This window comes from Carcharhinus amblyrhynchos, chromosome 3 (genome assembly GCF_965287045.1).
Source record: "Carcharhinus amblyrhynchos chromosome 3, sCarAmb.v2.hapA, whole genome shotgun sequence".
NCBI classification, from domain to species: Eukaryota; Metazoa; Chordata; class Chondrichthyes; order Carcharhiniformes; family Carcharhinidae; genus Carcharhinus; species Carcharhinus amblyrhynchos.
Window position 1 is genome coordinate 77301609 of NC_137326.1, and position 16884 is coordinate 77318492.

The window sequence follows — 16884 nt, forward strand, 5'->3', positions numbered from 1 at the left end:
GAAAGATACCTGAAGATTGGAGGGTGGCAAATGTTGTGCCTTTGTTTAAGAAAGGCTGCAGGGAAAAGCCTGGAACTACAGCCAGTGAGCCTCACATCTGTAGTGGGTAAGTTATTAGAAGGTATTCTGAGGGACAGGATCTACAGGCATTTAGAGAGACAGGGATTGATTCAGGAGAGTCATCATGGCTTTGTGAGTGGAAAATCATGTCTCACAAATTTGATTGAGTTTTTTGAAGGGGTAACCAAAAAAGTGGATGAGGGCAGTGCATTTGATGTTGTCTACATGGCCTTTAGTAAGGCCTTTGACAAGATACCATATGGTAGGTTGTTGCATAAGATTAAATCTCATGGGATCCAGGGTGAGGTAGCCAAATGAATACAAAATTGGCTTGATGACAGAAGGCAGAAGGTGGTTGTAGAGGGTTGCTTTTCAAATTGGAGACTGCGACCAGTGGTGTGCCTCAGGAGTCGATGTTCGGTCCACTGTTACTTGTCATTTATATTAATGATTTGAATGAGAATTTAGGAGGCATGGTTAGTAAGTTTGTAAATGACACCAAGATTGGTGGCGTAGCAGACAGTGAAGAAGATTATCTCGGATTGCAACGGATCTTGATCAATTGGGCCAATGGGCTGACGAATGGGAGATGGAGTTTAATTTAGATAAATGTGAGGGATACATTTTGGTAGATCAAACCAGGGCAGGATTTAGTCAGTTAATGGGAGGGTGTTGGGAAGAGTTATAGAACAAAGAGATCTAGGAGTACATGTTCATAGCTCATTGAAAGTGGGGTCACAGGTGAACAGGGTGGTGAAGAAGGCATTCGGCATGCTTGGTATCATTGGTCAGAACATTGAATACAGGCGTTGGGATATCTTGTTGAAGTTGTACAAGACATTGGTAAGGCCACACTTGGAATTCTGTGAACAATTCTGGTCACCCTATTGTAGAAAGGATATTATTAAACTAGAATAAGTGCAGAAAAGATTTACTGGGCTACTACCAGGACTTGATTGTATGAATATAAGGAGAGGCTGGATAGATAGGGAGTATAGGAGGCTGAGGAAGATCTTATAGAGGTCTATATAATAATGAGGGGAATTGATCAGCAAGGTAGTCAGTATCTTTTCCCAAAGGTAGGGGTGTCCAAAACTATAGCAAGCATAGGTTTAAGATGAGAGAGGAGAGTTACAAAAGGGTCCAGAGGGGCAATTTTTTCACACAGAAGATGGTGCATGTATGGAACAAGCTGCCAGAGGCGGGTACAATTTTGTCTTTTAAAAAGCGTTTAGACAATTACATGAGTAAGATGGTTATCGAGGGATATGGGCCAAACATGGACAGGTTGGGCCGAAGGATCTTATAGAGTCATAGAGGTTTACAGCATGGAAACAGGCCCTTTGGCCCAACTTGTCCATGCTACCTATTTTTAAACTCATAAGCCACTCCCAAGTTCCTGCATTTGGCCCATATCCCTCTATACCCATCTTACCCAGGTAACTGTCTAAACACTTTTTAAAAGACAAAATTGTACGTGCCTCTACTGCTACTCGTTCAAGATATCCACCATCCTCTGTGTGAAGCAATTGCCCCTTTGGACACTTTTGTACATCTCTCTCACCTAAAACCTACGCCCTCTAGTTTTAGATTCCCCTACTTTTGGGAAAAGATATTGACTATCTAGCTGATCTATGCCCCTCATTATTTTATAGACCTTTATAAGATCACTCCTGAGCCTCCTAAGCTCCAGAGAAAAAAGACCCAGTCTATCCAGCCTCTCCTTATAACTCAAACCATTAGGTCCCAGTAACATCCTAGTACATCTTTTCTGCACTTATTCTAGTTTAATAATATCCTTTCTACAATAGGGTGACCAGAACTGTACACAGCATTCCAAGCGTGGCCTTACCAATGTCTTGTACAACTTCAACAAGACGTCCCAACTCCTGTATTCAATGTTCTGACCAATGATACCAAGCATGCTGAATGCCTTCTTCACTACTGAGCACTCTACAGAGTACTGGAATGGGCTGGATGACTCAGGGTATGTGCATGTCTGTGTGTGTGTCCACGTGTGTGCATGTGTTTCTGTGTGGGGAGGGGGGAGAGTGAGTGCACGTGCGTGCATGTGTGTGTAGGTGTGTGTATGCAGGTGGGTGGGGTCAGAAGAAAGAGAATGTGGGTGTGAGTGTGTATGTGCATGGCGGGGGGAAGAGAGAGAGTCTGTGTGTGTGTGTGTGTGGGGGGGGGGTGCGGAGAGAGGGTGTGTGTGTGTGTATGTGCGTTGGGGGGGAGGGAGAGAATAAGAGTGTGTGTGTGTGTATGTTGGGGGTGTGAGAGGGTGTGTGTGTGTGTGTGGAAGGGGATGGGGGAGATGGGGAGAGGGGACGGGGTGGGAGGAGGGGAGGGGGGAGGGGGTGGGAGGAGGGGAGGGGGGAGGGGGTGGGAGGAGGGGAGGGGGGAGTGGGGAAGGGGAGGGGATGGGGGAGAGAGAGACAGAATGTGGGTGTGACAGTGTGTGTGCTGAGGGGAGGAGGAGTGGGGGAGGGGGGAGTGGGAACGGGAGGGGGTACTGGGGAGGGGAGAGAGAGACAGTGTGAGTGTGTGTGTGGTGAGGGGAGGGGGAGGAGGGAATGGGAGGGGGGAGAGATAGGGAGTGGGGAGGGGGAGGGGGAGGGGAGACTGAGAGACAGAGTGTGAGTGTGTGTGGTGGGAGGAGGGGAAAGTGGAGGGGGGAGGGGAGGACAGGGTGGGGAGGGGACAGAGGAGGGGGAGGGGAGGGGTGAAGCGGGGCTGGAACGGGTGAGGGGGGAGGGAGGTGTGGGGGGAGGAGAGAGTGTGTGTATGTGGAGATGGGATCAAAGGGAATCTCCTGCAGTCTAATAGTCGAGTCTCGCCCTGTACCCTTACTCACATTTGCAAAGCATCATTAGTGGCATTAATAAGACCAGGGTCGCAAATTTCCCCGAGGATCAGCAAGGCAGACATTTCATGGCCCTTGCTGCAAGCTAGATGTTTCTATGATATAAATCTCTATGACTCTATCTCCCCTCTCATTCTTCTAAACTCCAGTGAATACAGGTCTAGTTGACCAAATCTCTCTTCATACGACAATCATGTCATTCCAGGAATCAGTTTGTTGAAACTTCACTGCACTCCATCTATGGCAGGTATACCCTTTCTTAGGTAAATATTTCAACACTACATACAATACTCCAGGTGTGGTTTCACCAAGGCCTTGTACAGCTGCAGTAAGACATCCTTGCTGCTGCATTTAAAACCGCTTGCAATGAAGACCAACAAACTATTTGCCTTCCTAACTGCTTGCTCCATCTATGTGCTTGTTTTCAGTGATTGGTGTACAAAGACACCTAGGTCCCTTTGTAAATCAACAGTTCCCAATCTATCATGCTTTAAATACATTCTGCCATTCTGTTTTTCATACTGAAATGGATAACTTCACACTTATTCATGTTATACTGCATCTGCCATGTATTTGCCCATTCACTCAACTTGTCTAAATCACCTTGAAGCCTCTTTACATCCTCTTTATCATTCACATACCCACCTTGTTCAGTGTCATCAGCAAACTTGGAAATATTAGATTTAGTTCCTGCATCCACATCATTGATACATCTTGTGAATAACTGAGATCCAAGCACTGAACCCTGCAGTATCCCAGTATTTACTGCCTTTGAGGAACCTGGAGTGGGAGGGTGAGAATCCGGTCGTTGTGGTACATGTAGGTGCCAACGACGTAGGCAAAATAAGAACTGAGGATCTGGGGAGGGAGTATGAAAAGCTGGGAATGGAATTAAAAAGTAGAACCGACAAGGTGGTTATCTCTGGGCTACTGCCTGAACCGAGTGCAGACGGGCGTAGGGTTGACAGGATTAAGGAAGTGAATGGGTGGCTCAGGGATTGGTGTGGGAGGAATGGGTTTGCATTTATGGGGCACTGGCATCAGCATTGGGGTCGGTGGGACCTGTTCGGGCGGGATGGGGTGGGTCTGAACCGTGCTGGGACCAGAGTCCTGGCGAATCGTGTAAAGACGACTGTAGACAGGGCTTTAAACTAATTGGGGCGGGGGGGGGGAGGTGCGAGGGTAGGTGACATTAAGAGGCCTAAAGTTAAGGAGAGGGTACAGGTAAGGGTAGAGGCCGAGGATGTCCCAATAATGAAAGGAGTAGGGGGCGTGAGTATGGTTGGTGGCGTTCCGGCAAATAGGGTCCATGTGAAGGCTGGGATGAAGGCTCTTTATCTGAATGCACGAAGCATTCGGAATAAAGTGGATGAGCTGGTGGCGCAGATCAGCACAAATGGATATGATCTGGTGGCCATTACGGAGACGTGGCTGCAAGGTGACAGGGATTGGGAGCTGAATGTCCAGGGGTATCAAGTGTTTAGGAAGGATAGGAGGGAGGAAAAAGGGGGGGGTATAGCTCTGATGATTAAGGATAGCATCAGGGTGGTAGCAAGGGATGATATTGGAGCCAAGGAGCAGGAAGTGGAATCGTTGTGGGTAGAGATTAGGAACAGCAAAGGGAGGAAGACGCTGGTGGGTGTCGTCTATAGGCCCCCGAATAATGATCTGGAGGTGGGGCGGGCTGTTAACGCGCAAATAAGTGCGGCGTGCAGGAATGGGGCGGCCGTAATTATGGGGGATTTCAATCTGCATATTGATTGGTTGACCCATGTTGGACGCGGTGGGCTCAAGGAGGAGTTCTTGGAATGCTGCCGGGATAGTTTCCTTGAACAGTGTGTGTTGGAGCTGACGAGGGAGCGAGCTATCTTGGATCTGGTGTTATGTAATGAGGCGGGTAGAATCAGGGACCTTGCGGTGAAGGATCCTCTTGGGGAGAGTGATCATTGTATGGTGGAGTTTCTGGTGCAGATGGAGGAGGACAAAGTGGGTTCCCGGACACGCGTCCTTTGTTTGAACAGAGGGGAGTACGGTAGGATGAGAGAGGAATTGGAGAATGTGGACTGGGGGAGCGTGTTGGAAGGTAGGTCTGCTGAGGAGCAGTGGAGGATTTTTAAGGAGATCTTTCTTGGTGCTCAGCAGAAATTTATTCTGATGGGCAAAAAGGACCGTAGGAGGAGAGGTAATAAGCTGTGGATAACGAAGGAGGTGAAGGAAAGTGTTAAATTAAAAGCGGAGGCGTTTAGAGTAGCTAAGAGTAGTGGGCAAGAAGAGGATTGGGAGAGGTTTAAATGTCAACAAAGATTGACAAAGAAATTGATAAAGAAGGGTAGGAGAAACTATGAAGCTGGGCTAGCGCTTAATATATAAAAACTCTTGCTATCCTTTTTTAAGTATATAAGAAGGAAGAGGCTGGCTAGGGTGAACGTTGGACCCTTAGAGGATGAGAAGGGTGACTTAGTGGTAGGGGATGGGGAAATGGCTGAGGTCTTGAATAACTTTTTTGTTTCGGTCTTCACGGAGGAGGACATGAATAATTTGCCGGGTGTTAGAGATGGAAAGGTGGTAGGACTGGAGGGTCTCAATGACATTACTGTTATTAGAGAGGCGGTGCTCGACAGACTGGAGGGGCTGATTGTGGACAAGTCCCCAGGACCGGATGGAATGCATCCGAGGGTTCTGAAAGAAATGGCGGAGGTGATAGTGGATGCCTTGGTGGTTATTTTCCAGAGGTCGCTGGATTCCGGGGAAGTGCCGGAAGATTGGAAAACGGCTAATGTTACGCCGTTGTTTAAGAAGGGTGCCAGGCAAAAGGCGGGGAATTATAGGCTGGTTAGTTTAACGTCTGCTGGAGGTAAAATGTTAGAATCCGTCATCAAGGAGGAAATAGCAAGGCATCTTGAGGGGAATTGCTTGATAGAGCAGACGCAGCACGGTTTCGTTAAGGGGAAGTCGTGTCTGACAAATTTACTGGGGTTCTATGAGGATGTGTCTAGGGCGGTGGATAGAGGAGAGCCGGTGGATGTGGTCTTTCTTGATTTTCAGAAGGCGTTTGACAAGGTACCTCACAAGAGGTTATTGCAGAAGGTCAGGGGACATGGAGTTGGGGGTAGGGTGTTAGCGTGGATAGAGGACTGGTTGTCAAATAGGAGGCAGAGAGTGGGGGTCAATGGGTGCTATTCGGATTGGCGGTTGGTGACTAGTGGAGTGCCACAGGGGTCGGTGCTGGGGCCTCAGCTATTTACCATTTATATAGATGATCTGGTGGAGGAACCGAGTGCATGGTGTCAAAATTTGCTGATGACACCAAGATTGGTGGAACAGCAAATTGTGCGGAGGGTGTGGAGAGTCTGCAGAAGGATCTAGATAGGCTGGGCGAATGGGCCAGGAACTGGCAAATGGAATTTAATGTTGGCAAGTGCGAGGTGGTCCACCTTGGTAGGAATAATGGTAGGAAGGATTATTACTTACGTGGAGAAAAACTGCAGCAGGCGACAGTGCAGAGGGACCTTGGGGTCCTTGTGCATGAGTCGCAAAAACCCAGCTTGCAGGTGCAGCAGGTGGTCAGGAAGGCAAATGGGATGCTGGCCTTCATAGTGAGGGGAATTGAATATAAAAGTAGGGAGGTCTTGCTGCGGCGGTATGGGGCATTGGTGAGACCGCAGCTGGAGTACTGTGTGCAGTTTTGGTCGCCGTACTTACGCAAGGATATTTTGGCCTTGGAGGGAGTGCAGAGGAGGTTTACTAGGCTGATGCCAGCGTTGAGGGGGTTGCACTATGAGGAGAGGTTGGATAGACTAGGCTTGTACTCGTTGGAGTTTAGAAGAGTGAAGGGAGATCTCATTGAGACGTATAAGATGATGAATGGGATGGATAGGATAGAGGTGGAGAGGCTCTTCCCGCTCAGAAAGGACAGTAGGACTAGGGGGCACAGCCTCAAGATAAAGGGGGGGGCGGTTTAGAACGGAGTTGAGGAGGAACTTCTTCACTCAAAGGGTGGTGAATCTCTGGAATTCTCTGCCCGTTGAGGTGGTGGAGGCTACCTCGCTAAATATTTTTAAGACGCAGGTTGATGGGTTTTTGATAATAGAAGGGATTAAGGGTTATGGGGAGAGGGCGGGAATGTGGAACTGAGCCACGACAGATCAGCCATGATCTTATTGAATGGCGGGGCAGACTCGAAGGGCCAGATGGCCTACTCCTGCTCCTATTTCTTATGTTCCATTCTGAAAAAGGCCCATTTATCCCTACTCTGTTTCTTGTCTGCTAACCAATTCTCAATCAATGCCAATATATCACCCCGAATACCACATGCTTTAATGTTGCACACTAGCCTCTCACTTGGGCCTTTGTGAAAAGCTTTCTGAAAATCCAAATTCAGCACATCCATTGATTCTCCCATATCTATATTAGTTACGTTCTCAAAAAAACCTCCAGCAGATTTGTCAATCATGATATCCATTTCATAAATCTGTGTTAATTTAGTTTAATCCATTAATATTTTCAAAGTATCTATTTGCCACATACTTTATATAGACTCCAGTATTTTGGGCTAATGATGATAGGCTAAGACTACAAGGTTTGTAACTCCCTGTTTCCTCGTTCCTTTTTATAAACAGTGGGGTTGTAGGCAACCCTACAGTGTCCAGGACTGTTCCAGAATCTACAGAATTTTGGAAGATGAAAACAAACACATCCATTGTCTCCATGGCCATCTCCTTTAGTACTCTGGTATGCATATTATCAGGCCCTAGGAATTTATCTGCTTTCAGTCCCATTAATTTCCCCAGCAGTATTTTTTTACTAATATTATGTTCCTTTAATTCCTCCTTCTCACTGGATCATTGATTCCCTAGTTATTTGTGTCTTCTTCTGTGAAGACAGAATTAAAGTAGTTGTTTAATTGCTCTGCCATTTCCTTGTTCTCCATTACAAATTCTCTCATTTCAGACTGTATGGAATGTACATTTGTTACAACTAACCCTTTTCTTTTTACGTACTTATAGAAGCTTTTACAGTTCACTTTTATGTTTCTTGCACATTTACTCTCATGCTCCCTATTTTTCCCCTCTTATTCAGTCTCTTGGTTCTCCTTTGCTGAATTCTAATTATTCCTAATCCTCAGGCTTACTACTTTTTCTTGTAACTTCATATGACACCTCTTTGGATCTCATACTATCCTTAATTTCCTTTGTTAGCTGTGGTTGGGCCACTTTTCCTGGTGCGTTTTTGCTCCAGTAAGTAATGTATAACTTTTGCAATTGTACCCTAAGTGTTAGCTATTACCAATCCACCATCATGCTTTTTAATGACGTTCCCAATCTATCATAGCCACCTCACCCCTCAAACTTTTGTAGTTTCCTTTGTTTAGATTTGGGAGCTTAGTTTCAGTTTGGACAACTTCACTTTCCATCCTAATGAAAATCTCTAATTATGGTCACTCTTTCCTAAAGGAACCTGGACAACAAGATTATTAATTAAGCCTTTCTCATTGCACATTACCAAATCTAGGATAATCTGTTTCCTAATTGGTTCCTGGATGTACTGGTCTAAAAATTTATCTCATAACACTCCGCGAATTAATCAGGCACAGTATTATTGCTAATTTGGCTTGCCCAATTTATATGTAGATTAAAAGTAGCCATGATTATTGTTGCACTACTGTTACATGTATCTCTAATTTTCTGTTTAGCTCCATCCTCTACCTTAACCTGACTGTTTGTTTAGAGGCCTATAGACAACTCCCATTAATGTTTCCACCCTTTGTTGCTTAGCTCCAAGAAGACTGATTCTATACCTTGATTTTCTGAGCCAATAATCTTTCTCACTAATGCATTGATTTCATCCTGTAGTAACAATTCCAACTGACCTCCTTTCCTTTTGGCCTGTCCTTCCTAAGTATCAAATACCCTTGGAAATTCCATCTTCAAACTTGGTGAACATGTAGCCATGTCTCCGTAATTGTAGTAGTATTGCTTCTTAGAAAAGCAGCCAGCATAATCAAGGGAACCCATGTACCCCGGATTCTCTCTTCCACCTTCTTCCATCAGGAAAAAGATACAAAAGTCTGAGGACACGTACCAACTGACTCACAAACAGCTTCTTGCCTGCTGCCATCAGACTTTTGAATGGGCCTACCTCACATTAACTTGATCTTTCTCTGCACCACATTCTGCACTTTCTCCTTTCCTTCTCTATGTACGGTATGCTTTGGCTGTATAGCACGCAAGAAATAATACTTTTCACTGTGTCCCGATTCATGTGACAGTAATAAATAAAATAAAATCAAATACATCTATTTGCATTGTTAGTTTGTCTGTCTTAATTTGAATGCTTTATGCATTCAGATGCAGTATTTTTAAGATGTGTTTTTTTTTTCATTTTTACACAACGTTTTCTGTATTATAGCCCTATTCACTGCAAGCCCTTGTTTCCTTTACCTTTCTTTTTAACTCTTCTATCATTTATTTCTATCCTTGTTCCCTTTCTTATGTTTCCTACTCAGGTTCCATTCTTTGCTAGTCTAGTTTAAACTTTCCCCACAGTACTTACAAATACTCCAGCGAGGATATTGGTCCCAGTCTTGCTGGGTTGCAACCTGTCCAACTTGTACAGGTCTCAATATCCTCAAAATTGGGCCCAATGCTGCAGAAATTTAAATCCCTCCCTCCAGCTATTCAGGCACACATTCATTTGGTCTAGTCTCCTATTCCTGATCTTGCTAACATGTGGCACTAGGAATAATCCTGCGATACCACTTTTGAGATCCAGCCTTTTAATTTATTTCCTAACTCACTATGATTTGCTTGCAGGACCTCATCTCTCTTTTTACCTATGTTGTTGGTGTTGATACGGACAATGACCTCTGGCTGTTCACCCTTTCCCTTTTAAAATGTCCTGCAGCCACTCAGTGACATCCTTAGCCTTGTTGCTCTCAAACTCTTCCCCCACCACCACCACGCCCCCCCCATGCAGTTGAGCCACTCACAATTCCATAGGCTTGGATCTTGCTGATTTCCCCTGAAAACCACCTCCCCTAGCAGCATCCAAAACTGAAAACCTATTAAAGAGGGAGATGGACATAGAAATTCCTGGACTTCCTGCATAGTGCTTTACTTTGTTTGGCAGTCACCCATTCCCTTCTGCACCTTACTGTAATGCTTTCGGCCAAGATCTGAGCATTGTGAATGTTCATTGTTGCTCCATTTGCAATTCCAGATATGAAAGGTGGATTTCAAGTCACTGCAGCTGGTGACATTTTCTGCACACTTGGTTGCCTTAGACACTGGAAGCATCCCTGACTTCCCACATCGCACAGGATCAGTATTTCTCATGGCTAAGCTACCCTACCATGACTTGCCCTTAAATTTATCCCTTTACTTTTAAATCTTCTGGTTTAAAGAATATTGTTGTTCATCCATCGTCATCGATGACGACCTCAACATCATTAGTCATTTTGAGGCTGGTTGCGGTGTGTCCGAAGATGACTGAGCAGGCCAATTCAGGCATGCAATGTTCTGGCACATATTGGACAGACTTGTGTAGATGCTGTAGTTGTTGAGCTGGTGGCTCTGGATTTCCACAGCTTGCGCTTAAGTTGTGCTTCAGCAATACACCTTGCTTCATAAGCTTGATCGCCATTGTAGATGAGGCAGCACCAGGTAGGGTGGTTTTGTGCCAGCGTTTCCCAGGTGGTCGTGTCAATGTCAAGCGACTTCAGGGAGGCCTTGAGTGTGTCTTTGAAACGTTTCTCCTGCCCTCCATGTGAGGGCCTTCCAGCAGAGTGTTCCCCAAAAGGGAGCTGCTTGGGTCTGCGTTCGTCTAACATACGGATGACATGACCTACCCACTGGGTCTGCGCTCTCATCAGCAGTGTGTGGACTGATGGTAGACTTGCTCTAGAGAAAACTTCAGTGTCTGGTACTTTGTCTTTCATCTGATACATAATATTCTGCGAAGACAAGTCATGTGGAAATGATTGAGCTGTCTTGCATGTCTTCGTTTCACAGTCCACGTTTCACAGGCATACAGGAGGGTAGTGAGTACCGCGGTGCTGTAGATCTTCAGTTTTGTTGCTAGGCTGATTCCTCGATGTTCCCATACAGTGGAGTGCAGTCTACCGAAAGCAGAACTTGCCTTTGCTATTCTGCAGTTAACTTCTGTATCAATAGTCACTGCTTTGGAGAGAGTGCTGCCAAGGTAAGATAACTGATCCACTGCCTGTAGTTTCTGCCCTTTGACTGTGATTATGGGTTCTGTGTATGGTGCATGAGGAGCGGGCTGGTGCATAACTTCAGTCTTTTTAATGTTGATGGTGAGTCCAAAGTTGTCACAAGCCGTGAAAAATTTGTCCATATTGACTTGCGTCTCTGGCTCTGAGCCAGCATACAGCATACAGGAAGCAGTCATCAGCAAAGAGGAAGTCTCTCAGAACCGTCTCCTTCACTTTGGTAATAGCTTGAAGTCTCCTCGGGTTGAAGAGCTTCCCGTCCACTCTGTACTTGAGGCTGATTCCAGCAACACTGTCCTGGAAGGCATCATTCAGCATGGCAGTAAACATCATGCTGAACAGTGTAGGTGCAAGCACACAGTCCTGTTTGACACCATTGGTGACTGGGAATGCCTCAGAGGAGTCTCCACATCCAGTACTCTGGCCATCATGCCATCATGGAACTGGCATACCGTCTGAATGAATTTGGGAGGGCAGCCGAACAGGCCTATTCGGCTTACAGCATGCTATGGTACAGAGGGACCTGGGGGTCTTTGTGCACGAATTGTGCACAAAAAACCCAGTCTGCAGGTACAGCAGGTGATCAAAAAGGCAAATGGAATGTTGGCCTTTATAGCAAGGGGGATAGAATATAAAAGCAGGGAGGTCTTGCTGCAACTGTACAGGGTACTGGTGAGGCCACAGCTGGAGTACTGTGTGCAGTTTTGGTTGCTGCACTTGTGGAAGGATATATTGGCCTTGGAGGGAGTGGAGAGAAGGTTCATTAGGCTGATACCGGAGATGAGGGGATTAGCCTATGACGAGAGACTGAATAGACTGGGTCTGTACTCGTTGGAGTTTAGAAGGCTGAGGGGGGATCTTATAGAGACATATAAGATTATGAAGGGGATAGATAGGGTAGAGGTAGAGAGATTCTTCCTGCTTAGAAAGGATAGCAGGACTAGAGGGCACAGCCTCAAGATAAGGGGGATGCAGTTTAGAACGGAGTTGAGGAGGAACTTCTTCACTCAAAGGGTGGTGAATCTCTAGAATTCTCTGCCTGTTGAAGTGGCGGAGGCTACCTCGCTGAATATATTTAAGTCACGGGTAGATAGGTTTCTGATAGACAAGGGAATTAAGGGTTATGGTGAGAAAGTGGGAAAGTGGAATTGATCCACTTCAGATCAGCCATGATCTTATTGAATGGCGGGGCAAGCTCGAAGGGCTAGATAGCCTACTCCTGCTCCTATTTCTTATGTTCTTAAAGGTTGTGTGGAGCTCGTGATTCTGCTCCTGACACTTCTCCTGAAGTTGGCGCACAGCAAAAATCATGTCAGTAGTCTCACGACCTTTGCAGAAGCCACACTGTGACTCTGGAAGCAGGCCCAGCTCCAGATGAGTGACCAGACGATTTAGCAGGATTCTTGCAAGGGTTGTTCCTGTGATGGAGAGCAGCGAGATTCCTTGGTGGTTGTCGCATACTTGCCAACTGCCCTTCCTCTTGTAGAGGTGTACGATGGAAGCATCTCTGGAATTCTCTGCCCGTTGAAGTGGTGGAGGCTACCTCGCTAAATATATTTAAGTCACGGGTAGATAGGTTTTTGATAGACAAGGTAATTAAGGGCTATGGGGAGAAAGTGGGAAAGTGGAACTGATCCACTTCAGATCAACCATGATCTTATTGAATGGCGGGGCAGGCTTGAAGGGCGAGATGGCCTACTCCTGCTCCTATTTCTTATGTTCTTATTAAGTTCCTGAGGAATGGATCCTTGCTTCCAAAAGGACTGGAACAACTCGGTGAGCTTCTCGATAAGTGCAGGACCAGCAGCTTTGTAGATTTCTGCGGGTATGGCATTGGATAGCTGGCTGACAGCTTTCATGACTTTGGCTACTACTGGTGGGTCATCCATGGCACTGTTGATATCAACATGGGGAATCCTGTCTATTGCCCCATCGTTAATAGATGATGGTCAGTTGAGGACGGCTTCAAAGTGGTCAGCCCATCTCTGCAGGATCTGAGCCCTCTCTGTAATGAGAGTTGTATCATCTATACGCAGGAGGGTGGAGCTCCTGAGAGATTGAGTTCCGTAGAGAGTGTTGGGGGCTTCATAGAACCATTTCAAGTTGTTTCTGTCAGTGTATCCCTGTATTTCATCTGCCTTGGCGCTCAGCCAGGCATCCTGCATTTTACGCAGTTTGTTCTGGACTGTCCTGTGAGCACTGGTAAAAGCATTTTTCTTGGCAGCTGAAGATGGGTTGTTCTGACAGGGCCGATGAAGATGGTGCTTTTCAACAAGTAGAGCCTGTATCTCCTCATCATTCTCATCAAACCAATCACGTTGCTTGTGGGTAGAGGGCCCGAGCATCTTCAGTGCAGATGTATGGATAGCATCCCTGAAGCATTCCCAGACGTCCTCAGTGCTCCTTGCAAGGTGTAGGTCAGCAAGCTTGATTTCTAAGTCTTCAGCCAGTGCTGAAGCTATGCTGGGGTTCTTTAGTTTGGCTGCATTGATTCTTTTCATAACCTTGCTTCCTTGTGGTCACCTCTTGGGTCTGATGCGGAGCCTCATTTTGGAGACAATGAGCCTGTAATCAGCACACACGTGGCCTTGGTTACTCTGACATTCTGCCTGTCTTTTCTCCTGACAAGGACATAGTCGATAAGATGCCAATGCTTAGAGCAGGGGTGCATCCAGGAGGTCTTGTTACAGGTGCACTGATTGGGAGGGACTGTTAGCTGGCAAGTCCACGGTTGGCAAGTGGGAGGCCTTTAAGGGCAAAATGAAATGGCTGCAGGGGAGGTATGTTCCGGTTAAGCGGAAGGATGGGAAAGGTAGGATTAGAGAGCCGTGGATTACAGGGGGTATAGAACATAGAACATAGAACATTACAGCGCAGAACAGGCCCTTCGGCCCACGATGTTGCGCCGACCAGTTAAAAAACAATGACCCACTAACCTAAACCAATCCCTTTTCATCCATAAACCTATCCACGGATCTCTTAAACGCCCCCAAACTCGGCGCATTTACAACTGCAGCAGGCAGGGCATTCCAATCCCTCACCACCCTCTGGGTGAAGAACCTACCCCTGACATCCGTCCTATAACTACCCCCCCTTAATTTAAAGCCATGCCCCCTCGTGCTAGATTTCTCCATCAGAGGAAAAAGGCTATCACTATCCACCCTATCTAAACCTCTAATCATCTTATATGTTTCAATAAGATCCCCTCTTAGCCGCCTTCTTTCCAGCGAAAACAACCCCAAATCCCTCAGCCTCTCCTCATAGGACCTCCCCTCCATACCAGGCAACATCCTGGTAAACCTCCTCTGCACCCTCTCCAAAGCCTCCACATCCTTCCTGTAATGTGGGGACCAGAACTGCACACAGTACTCCAAGTGTGGCCGCACCAGAGTTGTGTACAGTTGCAACATGACGCTGCGACTCCTAAATTCAATCCCCCTACCAATAAACGCCAAGACACCGTATGCCTTCTTAACAACCTTATCTACTTGATTCCCAACTTTCAGGGATCTATGTACACATACACCTAGATCCCTCTGCTCCTCCACACTATTCAAAGTCCTCCCGTTAGCCCTATACTCAACACATCTGTTATTCCTACCAAAGTGAATTACCTCATACTTCTCCGCATTAAACTCCATCCGCCACCTCTCGGCCCAGCTCTGCAACCTGTCTAAGTCTTCCTGCAAACTATGACACCCTTCCTCACTATCTACCACACCTCCGACTTTGGTGTCATCAGCTTGGTCAGGAAGACTTGGTCAGGAAGAAGAGGGAGGCGTATGTTAGGTCGAAACGACTGGGTACGGAGAGTGCGCTGGAGGAATATAGAGAGAGTAGGAGGGAGCTAAAAAGGGGAATTAGAAGGGCGAAGAGAGGGCATGAAATGGCTTTGGCTGGTAGGATTAAGGAAAATCCAAAGGCATTTTATTCCTATATTAGGAGCAAGAGAGTAGTTAGAGGGAAAATTGGTCCTCTTAGGGACAAAAGTGGGGAGATATGTATTGAGTCGGAGGGAATGGGGGAGCTCCTGAATGAATACTTTGCGTCGGTATTCACGAAGGAGAGGGGTTCGGAATCGTGCGGTCTGTTAGAGGGAGCTGAGGATCAGCTGCAGGAAATATCTATTACGAGAGAGGAAGTGCTAGGGCTTTTAGGTAGCGTAAGGACGGATAAAGCTCCGGGGCCTGATGGTATTTATCCCAGGCTGCTTAGGGAGGTGAAAGATGAAATTGCTGGGCCTCTGGTGCAAATCTTTGTCTCTTCTTTGGACACAGGTGAGGTCCCAGAAGACTGGAGGGTAGCAAATGTGGTACCACTGTTCAAAAAAGGTAGCAGGGATAACCCTGGAAATTATAGACCGGTGAGTTTGACATCGGTGGTAGGGAAATTAATGGAAAAAGTACTTAGGGGTAGGATGTATGAGCATTTGGAGCGTTGCGGTCTGATTGGGGATACGCAACATGGCTTTGTTAGAGGGAGGTCTTGCCTTACGAATCTGGTGGAATTCTTTGAAGAGGTGACAAAAACGGTTGACGATGGGAGAGCCGTTGATGTCATCTATATGGATTTCAGTAAGGTGTTTGACAAAGTCCCTCATGGTAGGCTGGTAGAAAAGGTTAAGGCGCATGGGATACGAGGTCAGGTAGCTAGGTGGATTGAGAACTGGCTGGGTAATAGGAGACAGAGGGTAGTTGTGGAGGGGACTTTGTCCGGCTGGAGGCCAGTGACCAGTGGTGTGCCGCAGGGCTCAGTACTGGGACCTCTCCTCTTTGTAGTCTACATAAATGACTTGGAAGAGAGCGTAGGTGGTGTGATCAGCAAGTTTGCTGATGACACCAAGATGGCAGGGTTGGCGGGTACTGAAGTGGATTGTGAGGTGATACAACAGGATATAGATAGGTTGGTGCATTGGGCAGATAGGTGGCAGATGGAATTTAATCCTGACAAATGCGGGGTGATGCATTTTGGAAGGAATAATGTAGAGAGGAGTTATGTGATTAAAGGTAGACAAATTAGGAGTATAGAAACACAGAGGGACCTGGGAGTGCAGGTTCACAAATCCATGAAGGTTGCGACACAAGTGGAGAATGTTGTCAGGAAGGCTTATGGAATGCTAGCCTTTATAGGAAGGGGTATAGAGTTTAAAAGCTGCTGTCTAATGCTTCAGTTGTATAGAACGTTGGTTAGACCGCATTTGGAGTACTGCGTCCAGTTCTGGTCACCTTACTACCGGAAGGACGTGGAGGCTCTGGAAAGGGTGCAGAGGAGGTTTACCAGGATGTTGCCTGGCATGGAGGGGCTGGGTTACGAGGAAAGATTGGAGAAACTGGGACTGTTCTCCTTGGAAAGACGGAGATTGAGGGGGGACATGATAGAGGTATATAAGATACTGAAGGGAATAGACAGAGTCAATAGTGAGAGACTGCTCCCTAGATTGGTTACAAATACAAGAGGGCATGATTTAAGGGTGAGGGGGGAGAGATATAATTTGGATATGAGAGGAAGGTTCTTTACGCAGAGAGTTGTGGGGGTATGGAACGCGCTACCGAGTAGGGTGGTGGAGGCGGGAACGTTGGACTCGTTTAAGGTTCAGTTAGATAGGCACATGAGTGAAACGAGGATGGAGGGTTATGGTAGGGGTTATTAAATAAGGGTTAGAACCTCGGGAGACACCGGAAAGGCAGGCTTGTGATTAACGTTTTTGTCTTTTATTCCGCAGGTGGAG